This window comes from Pteropus medius, unplaced genomic scaffold (assembly GCF_902729225.1).
Source record: "Pteropus medius unplaced genomic scaffold, Ma_sr-lr_union100, whole genome shotgun sequence".
NCBI lineage: Eukaryota > Metazoa > Chordata > Mammalia > Chiroptera > Pteropodidae > Pteropus > Pteropus medius.
This window is the reverse complement of record NW_024342257.1, coordinates 6,299,389-6,313,871: the sequence shown is the minus strand read 5'-3', so window position 1 is coordinate 6,313,871 and position 14,483 is coordinate 6,299,389. Positions and strand designations below refer to the sequence as shown.

The following is a 14,483-nucleotide window of genomic DNA, read 5'->3' as shown; positions in this document are numbered from 1 at the left end:
AGGAAAATCTGAGTAATGACAACAGTAATATCTGAGCCATAAGATTTTTGATGATTTGATATTAAATTGGCCTATTGTTTTTTTTCTAGAAAAGAATAATTCATAGCAAATTTCAATTTAGTATTTTTTTGCATTCTTATTTTTTATGGGCATCAGTTTCTCAGTATTACATTAGTCATAACCTTTACTTCATGAAAACCTGTAACCATTGGTCCATTCTTCATTCTTTTTTAATTTGTTTATTTGACTATTTATACTATATAATAAATGCATATGAACCAACTATCCACACTAGACTAAAAATATTGACAGTCTATATCTATCTTTGTGCTCCTCCTATATCTGATTGCCCTGACTGCCTTGACACAAGAAAACTTGTATTTGGCCCACTTTTTATCTTTTTCATTAATAAAATCCAAGAAAAATTCTCTGTAATCTGTTGCCTAAATTACTTCAGTGGTTTCCTAACTAATTTCATTATTTCTACTCTCGTCCTCCACAAATCAATTTTCTATAATACAGACAAAGTAAGCTTTATAAAATGAAAATCTGATTATTTTATTTTTCTGCCTAAAACCTTTCAATATCTTTTAATTGCTTCTTAGGCTATAGAACAATATCCTTAGCATGGATTCTGAGACTTTGTTTAATTGGTCTCTGCTTATTTCTCCAGTCTTATCTTTTACTATACATCTCCTTTCTTTCTGAGCATTAGTCACACAGGTGATTTTTCAGTCTCTCAATCAATACTCCCTCCTATCACAAATTAAGATGAGGAGTTTTATTACAATTCAGGACAATAGATAATAGAATAATAGAATTCATGAAAATTTGATATTCAACTAAAGCTTGTGATGCTGCTTTATATTTCTGCTATGTAACTTTTAAAAGTAGTCCTTGTACATATATATCACCTCCCTTCTCTTCTAAGAACTTCAAAATGTCTACTCAGTGGGATGTAATTAATATTCACAACATTCTACAATGTTTGGGAAGATTACATGTGTAATTATATTTAATGTATGAGGCCCGGAAAGGTGAAGTGACTTCCTTGAAGTTATATTATTATGAGTTCAACATTGGGAACCAAGTTTTCTGACTTGAATGCCTTTCCCAGTTGACCCATCACTGTGCTTAAGAATTCTGTAGTATTTTATCTTCTGTGAATTCAAGGACATTTCAAACACCCAGTTAATGCATAATTTCAATGTTAAACTTAAGTGTTAAAGAATAGGACAAGAAAGCGAATTGATTAAACCAAAACAGATGATTTTCTTCCAAGAGAAAAGTTAACAGTAAGAAAGCATCACCAGTATGGATCTGATTTTGCTTTTGTCTTAAATTTTACTAATTCACTTCTTCCTATATCAGTCTCCTTCTGTACTTTATTTCCATCCTAGATGGATTATGTACTATCTACTCTCTTGATACTCCTGGTGAAAATACCCACAAGAGTAGATGAATATTTCCACTGATGCTTTGTAATCCTCATTGTTCATGCCTCTGGTTTGTCCTAATCATTCATGATATAGATCCAGTACTACATTTCTCAAGTAATATGAGAAGGGCTCAGAGAATCTATAGACTTGAAGGGAATTTCTAAAATGTGAGATAGAGTTATGGTAAAATTAAGGTTGATTTACGGAATTAATTTGGAAGAAATGAGGAGAAAGTCATTATCCTTACAGTTGTTGAGAAACTAAAGAACATTTTTAAAACACACAAGATCTGCTGAAGAAAGTACTTGCCTTGACAAAAAACTAAGAACAATTCATTTTTTACTTTCTATACCTTCATCATGTATGAGTTTTTTAAAACAGATCAAACAACCTTCTTAACATGCAAAGTTTTAAAGCTTTAAATTAGCCTCAGATTGTTAATGTTTGTTAATGTGACTTCAAGACTGTTAAGTTTTATGTACATATTTTCATAGGAGATATCTGAGTAATGTCAATGTCAATCTTTAAGTCATGATATTTTAATGATTTAATTTTAAAGTAGCCCATTTGTGTTTTTTCCTAGAAAAAAATAATTTATAGCAAAAATAAAAAAGGAGTACACTAAGGTGAAATTATTTCATTTATTTTAAATTATTTTTTGTCATAGAGTTGTTCATCTTTCCTATTTAAAATATTTTAAAATAGTTCATAGAAAACTCAAATTATTAAACATTAACTGTTACAGAATAATTATAGTAGGCAATATGTTTAAGAAAATATTTATTATATTAATTTTATTTAAATACATCAAATAATATCTATATACTACAAAAAATTACAAAAGAATAATAAGATGTTATTGAGGTTCATGCTAAGCTTAGGTAATCTACATAATTAGAAGACCATTAAGCATGATATATGGAAGCCAATAGGCATAGTTACATAGATTGTATTTTGGCGAAAAGCAGTAAATCTAAATTTACAATCACATTTATTTAAAAATGGTTTTTACCACATTAAAAACAATGCATACATTTAAATATTTTGATTAAATAATAACAGTTTTTTCATTTAGTCTGTTTTAAACCTGTTACAACCCTACTTAGAAGATCTTTACAAGCTTACAAAATACCACTACTTTAAATAAATCTCATTAAACAGGTAACTAACAAGTTTCCTATTTTCTGCACTTTGCTAGCACAGGAGTAACAACAGTAATTAGAACTCCATCAATATTGTCTTTGTTTAGATTTCTTAGCTAAAAGTATATATTTTTATAATTCAGGCAGAGAAATACCTCCTCTTTCTCCATATAACTTGTGATCTTAAATATACCAAGTAAAAGAAAATTGATTAAACTCTTAAAACATTAAAACAAAATTAAAATCTCTAGGAGTCTGCTCAAGTAAAATCTGAAATAAGAATAACACAGGGTACATATTAGTTCTTTGAAAATATGAGCAACCTGAGAATAGATTGATTTCATACTCATGAACTAGTGGATGATAAATTTGATTTAGTGTATTATATATTAAATTCAGCAAGTTATGTATATAATTTAGAAGACTATGTTTCTGGTTCGAGAAGTGATGTATCAGATTCAAGGAGGACATCTAATTCTGCGGGTGATATAGCTTACTCAATGTATGATATATCTGATACAGGTGATATATTTAATTCAACAACTAATACATCAAATTCAAAATGTGATCCATTTTCTCCAGTAATTAATTTTACTCATAACTGATTTATTTATATTAGCATGAACTATGCTATGTTCTGTAAGTTATTTATTTATGTATACGAAATATGAATTTTATTATTACTATAGATTTTCACTGCAAAAAATTTCAGAGATTCCTGGATTACTTTGACTCTAGTTACCTTACTTCATTCATTTATAAATGGGGTTTGCATAGGACATCTGCTTTAGAATAACTAGGAATGCTTATTAAAAGTTTAGATACCCCAGACCCACTGTAGATCCAATAAAGAATAGGGCACAATAGCTGCAAATATAACATGGATCCAAGGTGATTTTTATGAAGAGTGTTATGTTTTATGAAGTTCAAAAACTCTGAAATGTTATAAACAGGATATAGTAAAGCAAAGAAGAGAAGGTTCTGCTAAACATGAAAAATAAATTTACGATGTACTCTAAATTAGATATTTTCTTTGTTGTAATTATCATAACATCTTGTCTTTTATCTAGACTGCCTCTAATGTAGGATATAAAAATGCCATGCAAAACTTACCTGTGACTGGCCTTATATAATAAAATAAACTTATGTCTCTCTTTTTGGTTTGATCCAAAGATTGGATGTACTCAATGTCTGAAAAGTGAGGCCTGCATTTCAGGAAACAGAAGAAAACAGTCATTAAGACTTTTCATTTTACTTTGATATTGTGGTTTCAGATATCCCTGTGTATTTATTTACAGTAATCATTAGTGTTGTACATTTTTCCTACTCTTTTTTTCAAGGTTACATTAGAACTACATTTTCTCAAATCCCTTATGTACAGCCATGTGACTTAGCTTGGCCAATGAAATATGACTAGAACTTATATTTTCTTCTCAATGGATGTTTTTACTGCCAGCATAGGTATGTTTCCCATTCTTTCCATTTTCTAATTAAGATATTTAGTGGTATTATCTTGTCTCTCTTGACCATTGTATTTGAGTATGTGTGAGAAGCAGATAATTTTTCTTTATATTTCATATGTCTTTATATTTCAATTTTTCTTCACACAAAGAAGAGTCTTATCTGGATCTGATAGAGGGATCAGCTGTTCCTAACTCAGAGATCTTGGATTTTGAGGCTGATACAGTCATTAGATGAAATATTTATGTTGCCTTCCCTGGAATGGTAGTGAAAATATTCTGTGTGGAAGGAAGGAATGAGCTAAATCTTTTGTAAGCAAAATGATAGTATAGTCCTCGTATTGTTTTTCATCTTTATTTCAAGTTTTTCTCATTCATTCTAATTGCACAAGACTGCATTTCCCCATTCCCATCAAATTAAATATGACCACTGGACTAGTTTTAACCAATGAAATGTGAAGAGATATGCTGTTTCGTTTCTGAGCGGAAGTTTTAAGAGGCAGTACATGATTTTTCCATGTCCTCATCACCATTATCTCAATGATCAGCAGCATTTCAGTTGGTAACTTATCTTTTAGCCTGGGTCCTGGAGAAAAAACAAAATGGAACAAAACTCCTTGTGATAAATTTGTAGCATAAACAAGAAGTAAACTTTCGTTGCTTTAAGTCAATGATATTTTGGAATTGTTTAGTACTGCAACAAAAAAATAGTCCTTTTTCAGTACACAGCATAAAAGATTCTTATAACTCTGTTGCATAATCATTCCCTATATTTTTAATTTTTTTGCTGCAGATATGTTCATACATAGCCCACTTTTTTTTTTTTTTTCAATTGAGTGACCTACTGGTGGATATATACAAACTCTTATTTTCTTTTATACTGATAATCTCTTGGCTACATAATATTAGCATTTTCATGAACCTTGGTTAAAAAAAAAAGATATTTGAATCATTTAATTCCCATATATGTTGGCAGCTTCTGTAAAACATCTTGAGGAGAATATTTTGAATTCTTGGCTGTAGCAAAAATTTATTTACATAAAATGGAAATAAGAATTTTCATTACCCATTCCATTCTTTAGAAAAACAGAAGTTAACAATTAGGATTTTGTGTCCCGATGAGGGAGATGTTGCTAGTCCAGAAACTAGTCATATTTCCATTTTATTTTTGATTATAAAATAATGACATGCTAGTATCTTTAGATTTCCATAATCATTTATGGTTAATTGTATGATCTTATATTTATTCCCATTAGCTGTTGTTCCACTAAATAGAGGGTATCCTGCTGTGAGGAGTAAAAATTTCCTAAATAAGAAGTCAGAAAACTATAGCCTGCAGGCAAAATCTGGCCTTCCACTTGGTTTTTATACAGCGCATGACCTAAAAATGATTTTTACATTTTTAAGTGGTTGAAAAAAAAATAAAAATAACATTTTGTGACATAAAAATTATACAAAATTTAAATATCAATGTCAATAAATAAAGTTTTATTACAGCTCATCCATGCCCATTTTTTAAATGCATTATGTCCAGTTACTTTCACACTATAATGGCAAAGGTGAGTAGTAGATTGCCAAAAGACTATGTGATCCACAAAGCCTAAAATAGTTACTAGCAGGCCGTTCACAGAAAATGTTTGCTAAATCATTCACTAAATGATTAATATTTTTGTTGTTTATAATCAAACTCTGAATATTTTGTGATATTTCATGTTTAATTTTGGAAGTTGATTGCTGATACCTTTTTAAAATAATTGGGATTTAATATTAGCCTTCTGTCACTACTTAATTTAGATTGCTTAAATATTATAACCAGTCAGCAACAATTTTTGAGAAACTACAAAAATCAGAAAATCTTTGTTAATTACAAGCATACTTCAGAGATACAGCAGGTTCAGTTCCAGACCACCACAATAGAGTGGAAATCACAATAAAGTTATTTGTAAGTTTTTGCTGGTGGTGGGTCTTGCCTTCATTTTGTAAAATTGGAACATCCGTGGAACACAATAAAGCCAAGCTCAATAAAACAAAGTATGCCGGTATTTCTAGCACAGTTTTTTTTTTTTTTAAATGAAAAAGGGACAGTCTTTAGAGAGCTGGGAGTTCTTAAATATTGCTTATGCAAATACTTAACATTCATATTTTCTTGTATCTTGAAATCACAATTTAATTAAAATTATCTTATACAACCCAATGTGAATATTTTGCAACAAAAGCATATTGTATTTTTAAAATATTAAACATACTGTATAAGGTTTTGATTTTTGTATATGCAAAAAGAAAAGGTTAGCAGTGGCATATTTGAGGGTAAGAATTTCAAAAAGATAATTTATTCTAAAATGTTATATAGTCTCTATTGTGTTTAGAAATTACTCTAAATTTCTTGCTTGAAAAATATGGAGAAAAGCAAATGAACCAGTAAACAAGATAATATTGGCTAAAAACAATAAAATGTTGGATAGGGATATACTATATTCTAGTTATTTTTCCTCTAGAATATCCATTTAAATGACAAACTCAAAGAAAAATGAGTAGGAACTTGCAACCACTAACAATTATCCCAAGTTTTATGCTACTAAACATGAAATTAAACTTTAGCCTGGAATCTATGTCTTTAGTTCAGAGGCTAAACATCATATTTAACAAAAGTAGTATATTCTATCAGAAAAAATGTTAGGCTCAGCTTCAGTGACCAAGTGCTTTAGCCTGTTTTTTTAGGGAGAAAAGTTCATGTATCTGTTAACTCACTTGTATAAGAAAAAATTAATATATATATATTATAAATATTATAGTAATATAACATATTTATATATTATACATTCTATAGAATAACATACTATATTAATATAATAAGGTATAATATATTGATAAGACATTAATATAATAAATAATGGTATTAATTTTAGGAGTTCTGGAAAACATTTTCAGAAAATGAAGTGCTAAACTAGCACCTCGAATACATCTACTATCTCCTCTGGTCATTGTCAGAATTCAAAAGTAATATAAAATATGTCATATAGAAAATATTCAATAATCTATAATTGTTGTTATCACTAGTTTATTAATACTACTCAAGGCCCACTTATACAGTTGTCTTTTCTTGAGGGCCTGCATGTATCAAGTGCCTTATTTACATTGTCTTATTTAATTTAGTACATACCACACTGCCTGGCAGATTAAAGATTTAATATCTTATTTGGAAGATGAAAGAACAAGTCCTCAAAACCAATATTGAAATATAAATTTTATTATCCCAGTTTACAAAAGACAAAAATTACAAAAATACAACTAGTAAGTTTCAAAGCATTGTCTGAGTCTGTTATATCTCATTGAAAGTAACATGGCAAGTGGGCACCCTTCTCCCTATGTCTTACTCTGTTATCTTAATGTTGTACATGAGATAAATTTTATAAACTATTCCACACTAATCATTACCATGACTCAGGTCAACTTGTCTTATGACTGTTAAACAAAAACTTTCATGGCCAAGAGTGTTTCTAAAAGAAAGGTTTTATGAAGCCATTGCTAGCCATAAAAATGACAGGTCCTGGGACATGCAGTCTGAACCACTAAGAGCAGAGCTAGATGGGAAAGACAACATATTCACCATCCTGAAATGGATGAGCTCTTTTATACATTATATTTTGGGGAAGAAAGATATAAGTTGTTTGGAAATAATTTACATTGGTTATAGATAAGGGGGACAGGGAGAGGTGAAGTGAGGGTAGTTCTAGGATAGGTGCAAAGTCTGTAAAGAAGAAATATTTACTATTTTAATTGGTTGTGAGCAACACTCCAGAAAATTCATGCATAAAGAGGATGATATAGTGTCTGGTGGTCAGTTACTTCTTTTTAGATAGCCACCAGAAAGTTGATTGAGAACTCCAACATACATTCAAGGATGTGAGCAGTCTTTGTCAGCTCACAAGTATTAACTGGTTAATAATTCTTATCTTAAGGCAGGTTCAATATGGCATCATAACAGGACACTGAGTTCAACTTTTCCCAAGAACACATTAAATATATACCTATATTTAGAACAATTCTTCCTGAGAGACAACAGAGGGCCAATTGAACAGCTTCTACACAACAAAGAGAGAGAGATACACAGAGAAAAGTGGCTAACGGCAAAATCTCTTCAGGAGCTGAAGGAATGCTTCTGTAACAGAGAGAACTGATCAATGTCATTGTTTGAGTTCCCATGCACTTGTATAGTGAGCAAGAGCTCTATCTGGGTGTTCTGACTGACCTACAGGGCCATTGTAGTGCATCCCCAACCACCCCTCTCAGAGCTAACTCCATCATGAATAGTAAAGCACCACAGTGAATATACATGGGGCTCATCCATCCAGAGATTGTTCCAGTATGTACAGCTGGGCACTGCTGTGTGCACCTACTGGGCTATGTGAATACTGAGGGCTCCCTAGATGGACAGAGAGAAGAACTAGGAGAGTGTTGCAGTTCCCATATGCAGGGATGTCCCATCCAGAGAAAATGCAGAGATAAAGGGGCACAGCTGCGATACACACAGGGCTGCCCCACCCAGAAAGGGTACAGACTGGTGGGGTGCAACTGCATGAGGATTTCATGCTGCCCCACACAGAGAAAGTGAGAAACTTGCAAAATGCTGTGGTGTACACACATAAGGATGCCCTATCCAGAGAAAGTGCAGAACTAGTAGGGAGCTGCAATGCATGCACTCAGGGCAGCTCTGCAGAGACCTGCCTTGGGCCACAGACAATGAAAACAACAAGGTGTACAGCTACACTTGGATCAGAAGGGCAAGAAAGTGCCCACACATCAAGCTGCCATGCCCCAACTCTGTTCTAGCCATGGAAAGCCAGAACAACAAGGAGCTATTGCACACATGTATACACCAGTCTACCCCACCTTGAACACACTTCCGGCTAGGTGGCACACCACATGTGCCCACTTCAACTGCAACTGATCAGTCATAACCATCTAGTATGATTTACAAAGAGGCAACATTTTTAACATAGGGAAGGATAGCTATTTCATCTAACTCATATGAACAAACACAGAACATCAAACAAAATAGGGAGACAGAAGAATATGCCCCAAATAAAGGAGCAAGAAAAAACTGTGGGGCAAAAAATTCTAATGAAACAGAATTAACAAAACCGAAAGTAAATACAAAGAAGGAAATAATAAAGATGAGAGTGGAAATTAAAGTATATAAAAATGATAGAATTGATCAATGAAACAAAGAGCTGGTTCTTTTAAAGGGTAAATAAAATTAACAAACTCCTACCAAAACTCGACAAGTAAAAAAGAGAGAGCTCAAATAAATAAAATCATAAATGAAGTAGTTTAAAATCGACACTACAGAAGTACAAGTTTGTTAAAGTACACTATGAACAATTAAATGCCAACAGATTGGAAAATCTAAAGAAATGGATAAATATATAGAAACGTAAAACCTTCCAAGACTAAATCAGGAAGGAACGGAGAATCTGAAGAGATCAATTACTAGCAATGAAATTGAAACAGTAATTAAACATTCGCAACAAAAGCCCACAACCAGAAGGAATTATAGGTGAATTCTACTGAACATTTAAAGAAAAATAGCTACCTATCATTCTCAAATTATTTCAAAAATTAAAGAGGAAGGAATGCTTCCAAACTGTCTATGAGGTCAGCATTACCCTGATACCCAAACCAGACAAAGACACTACTAAAAAAAAGGCCAAGATCTATTATAAATATAGATTAATTTTTTTCAACATACTACCAGCAATCCCAATTTAACAACACATTAAAAAGTATATACAACACAATGTGGGATTTACACCAGAGATGCAAGAATGAATCAATAGCTGCAAAACAATTAATATGATTCATTACATCAACAAAACCAAGCATAAAAATCATATGAGGACTTCAATAGATGCAGAAAAAGCATTTGACAAAATGCAACATCCATTTATGACAAAACTCTCAACAAAGTGGGTATAGAAAGAATTTACCTCGAAATGATAAAGGCCATATACAAGCCCACAGCTAAAATCATACTCAATGGTGATGACCATTGTTATATATAATTATATAATGCAGATAACATTCTTTGACCACAACACAATTAAATAAAATAGCACAATATGAAGATAGTTGAAATAATTTAGAAATATTAAAATATCTTTCTTAATAAATCATGATTTAAAGAGGAAATCATACAGGAAATTATATAATATTTAGATATGAATGTTAATAAGCACTAAAAAATCTAGGGAATGAAGCTAAACAGCTATTTAGAGGAAATTTATTATAGGCAAATTAATTTTTTGAAAAAGTAATTTTGAAAATATGTGATTAAAACATTTAAGATAGAAACATGAAGATGGAAACTAAAACTAAACATAAAAGAGGGAAAAATTATAAAGATAAAAACAATTAGTTAAAAATACAGCATATCAATAAAAACAAAACCTTGTTCTTTGAAAAGACTTATAAAAATAAAAACTAATCATTAAGAAAGGGAATGTACAGACACAAATAAATAAAATTAAGGACGAAATGGGGATATAACTACCACAACAGTACTTATGAAAAATTCTATAGTTACTATTATGAACAAGTTTATCCCCAAATTTTAAACTAGAAGATATAAATATCTCAAAAAATAAATTAGTAGAATTGGCTAAAAATGAAATAGAAAACCAATGGAATTTAATCAACAATTGAAAGAGCACACATAAAATTCCAGATTGTTTTTATAAAAATGACAAAAAAAAATCCTTATGTAATATAAAGTATTTCAGAGAGTAGAGAAAGATATTCATAATTTATTTGGAAGAATATAGTGATTTAAAACTAAAGTAGGACAGAGAAGTTGGAGAAACATGATGGAGTGAGAGACGTCCCCAGATCTCTCCCCTTGAAACAACAATAAGTTGAATATCTAAAACACAACAAAAAACACCCAACCTGCACACCAGTACGTCTGAGTGTGGGATCTGTGCAAAAGAGCTACCACAAGTCAGGACCTTGGGTGTTGGGCTATGGACTGGGAGAAATAAAGAAGCTGCCTCTCGCAGCTGCTGGGAGCTCCCTGTAGGAAGAGGAGAAGGGGAGAAGGTACAGCAAATTCCCTAAACAGCCCTGTCTGGGAGTGTTGTGAGTTCCACGCATCCAAGGGCAGGGCCCAGTCATCAGGACAGAAAGCAGAGAAGCAGGATGGCAGAGAAACAACAATTGATTTTTACAGGTCGTGGTTGCAAAACAAGGATGAGCTGCAGCCTCCAACCCCTAATCCAGAGGACCCCTCCCGCATATCTTCTGAGACTGAACAGCGCAGCACCCAGGGGCATCTGAGCAAACAATACCGAAACTGTCACTAAAACTGACAGGGACTGAGACTGAGAGTAGTAAGCGCTATTAAACATCTATAAGAAAAAAAAAGCATTATTAAGCTCATATAAAAGCAGATCCAAGAGGCTTAGACACTGCCTAAAACCAAAAAGTATGTTCTTTAATAGGCTAAAGAAAGACCTTTATATAATAGCATTCATTTTCTGGAAAAAAAAAAAAGAGAATACACTTCCATTAATGCCCAGGCAGAAAAATAGTCCATTAAACACCATGAACAACCAAAATGACAAAGCATCTCAGAAAGAAAGAGAAAAATCTCCATAAAATAAGCTTACAGACATAGAAATATGTAACAGATGACAGAATTCAGGATGGTACTATTTTCTTTTTAATTAAGTTTATTGGGGTAACATTGGTTAATATGATTATATATTTTGCAGGTGTACATTATAATTTGACATCTGTATATTCTATTGTGTGTTTACCACTCAAAGTCCAGTTTCCTTCAGCTACCAGGAGTTCGATTCACTTTCTCACTTCATCCTCCAACTAAACCCTATATTTGACCCCCTTTAACTGACTACGTACTCCCTCTTCCCCCAACTCATACCTTCTGGTAACCACTAGTCTATAGTCCATGTCCACGAGTCTCTGTTTGTTTGTCCTGTTTATTTGTTGCTTTTAGGTTTATATCCCACATATAAGTGAGATCACGTGAATTTCAACTTTTTCTGTCTGGTTTATTTTGCTTACCATGATTATCTCGAGGTCCACCCATGTTGTTGCAAATGGCAGTATTTCATCTCCTCTTATGGCTGAGTAATATTCCATTGAATATGTGTACAACAGCTTATTATCTAATAATCTATCGTAGGACACTTCGGTTGCTCCCATGTCCTGGCTACCATGAATATTGCTGCTATGGACATCGGTGTGGAAATATCTTTTCGGATATGGGTTTTCAAGTGTTTGGGGTAAATACCCAGGAGACAGATTGCTGAATCATATGGTAGATCAAGTGTTAGTTTTGTGAGGAATCTCCATACTGTTTTCCATAGTGGCTGTACAAATTTACATTCCCACCAACAGTGTATGAGGGTTCCTTTATCTCTGCATTCTCTACAGCGTTTGTTATTTATTGCCCTGTTAACTACAGATATTCTAACAGGTATGAGATGGTATCTCATTGTGGTTTTGATTTACAGTTCCCTAATAGCTAGCGATGTTGAGTATCTTTTCATATATGTGCTGACCATTTCTATATCTTGTTTGGAGAAGTGTCTGTTCTGGTCCTATGCCCATTTTTTTGATTGGATCATTTGCTTTTTTGTTGTTATTGAGTTGTATGAGTTCTTTGTATATTTTGGATATTAGGCCCTTATCGAAGGTGTTGCTTGCAAATATATTTTCTCATTTGGATGGTTGACCCTTTACCTTGTTGATGATTTCTTTTGCTGAGCAGAAAATTTTTAGTTTGACGCAGTTCCATTCATTTATTTTAGCTTTTACTTACCTTGCTTTTGTGGTCAAATTCATAAAATCCTCATTAAGTCCAAGGTCCTTGAGTTTAGTTCCTATATTTTCTTCTATGCATTTTGTAGTTTTTGGTCCCATATTCAGGTCCTTAATCCAATTTGAGTTAATTTTGATGTGTGTTGATAGACAACAGTCTAGTTTCATTCTTTTGCAGGTGGCTTTCTGGTTTTCTCAGCACCATTTATTGAAGAGGCTTTCTTTTCTATACTGTGGTACATATGTATAATGGAATATTACTCAGTCATAAGAAGAGATGAATTACCGCCATTAGCGACAACATATATGGACCTTGAGATAATAATGCTAAGCAAAATAAGCCAGACAGAAAAAGTTGAAAATCACATGATATCACTTATATGTGGGATATAAACCTAAGAGTAACAAATGAACAGAACAAAAAGAGACTCATGGACATGGACTATGGACTAGTGGTTACCAGAGGGTAGGGGGTGGGGAGGGGTGGGAGATATTTGGGATAAAGAAGGTCAAATATGTTGTGACAGAAGGAAATCTAACTATGGAAGGTGAACGCAGTGTAAATATATATATGCCTTATTGTTAAAATGTACAGCTGAAACTTATTGGATTTTGTTAACAAATCAATGTCACCATAAAAAGTAAATTAATTAATTAAAATTAAATTAAAAAAAGTAGGACAAAAATATAAGAAAGTCAATTATACATCAATCTCAATTTTAAATATAGATATTACACATTATACATACAATATGAGTAATTTAGTTTTCTGTCATGATAAAATATATATTTATCCTAACCAATTAGAGTTTATTCCAAAAAAACAAAGATCTTTTAAAATCAGAAAATATGTTAATCTAATATAAAGCAATTTTGAGAGTAACTATATATGTAATAACAGATATAAGCATTCCATTAAATTTAAATATTCATTCACATTAAAAATTTGTTTTCAAAACATAGATAACTTCACTTAACCTGATAAAAGTTAGCTACCAATATATGTATATAAGCAAACATCATTAATTTTATGAAAGCAATCTATTAGAAACACACAGCAAGCATTATCCTTAATGCTACTGTTTTAGAAGTATTCCCATTAAAGTCAGGAAGAAGACAAAGTTTGTCATTTTTCAGACCTGTTATTTAATATTATATGAAGGTCTTAAACAATAAAATAGAAGAAAAAATCAACAGTTTCGATAAGCACCTCCCAAAATATGAGAGTGGATTATAAACACCACTAAAAGAATGGATCTTGGAGAAATAGCAATATTAGCATGGATTAAGAAATGCGCAAAATAAGTTTGGAACATGTTGTCATATGTGAAAGCTAGTAAGCTATCAAAAGTATTAGAATCATGTGAAGAATAAACACAGAAGTCAACTTGAAAGGGCTCACACTGACCAAAGGTAGGGTAATTTGTTCATTTAAAAAAATAAAAAAAAAGAGAGAATCATCAGCAACTAATAAGGAAAATATTTTCATTAAGAAAAATGGAATTAGAAGCCATTTCATTAAAGCTTTTTCATCTGCCCTTCATCTGAAAAAGCTACAATAAGCTGTTTCAAACAACTGCATAGAACAATAGTGTATATAA

At 32.0% G+C, this 14,483-nt stretch overlaps 1 long non-coding RNA gene across 1 annotated transcript in view; it reads right to left on the bottom strand.

Moving 5' to 3' along the window:
* Nucleotides 1-4,104: 4,104 nt before the first annotated feature.
* LOC120600039 (uncharacterized) overlaps nt 4,105-14,483 on the bottom strand; it is a 116,393-nt gene continuing 106,014 nt past the window's right edge. Inside the window, exon 3 of the long non-coding RNA XR_005652066.1 lies at nt 4,105-4,627. This is a non-coding gene — a long non-coding RNA (uncharacterized LOC120600039). The remainder of the gene's footprint in view (nt 4,628-14,483) is intronic.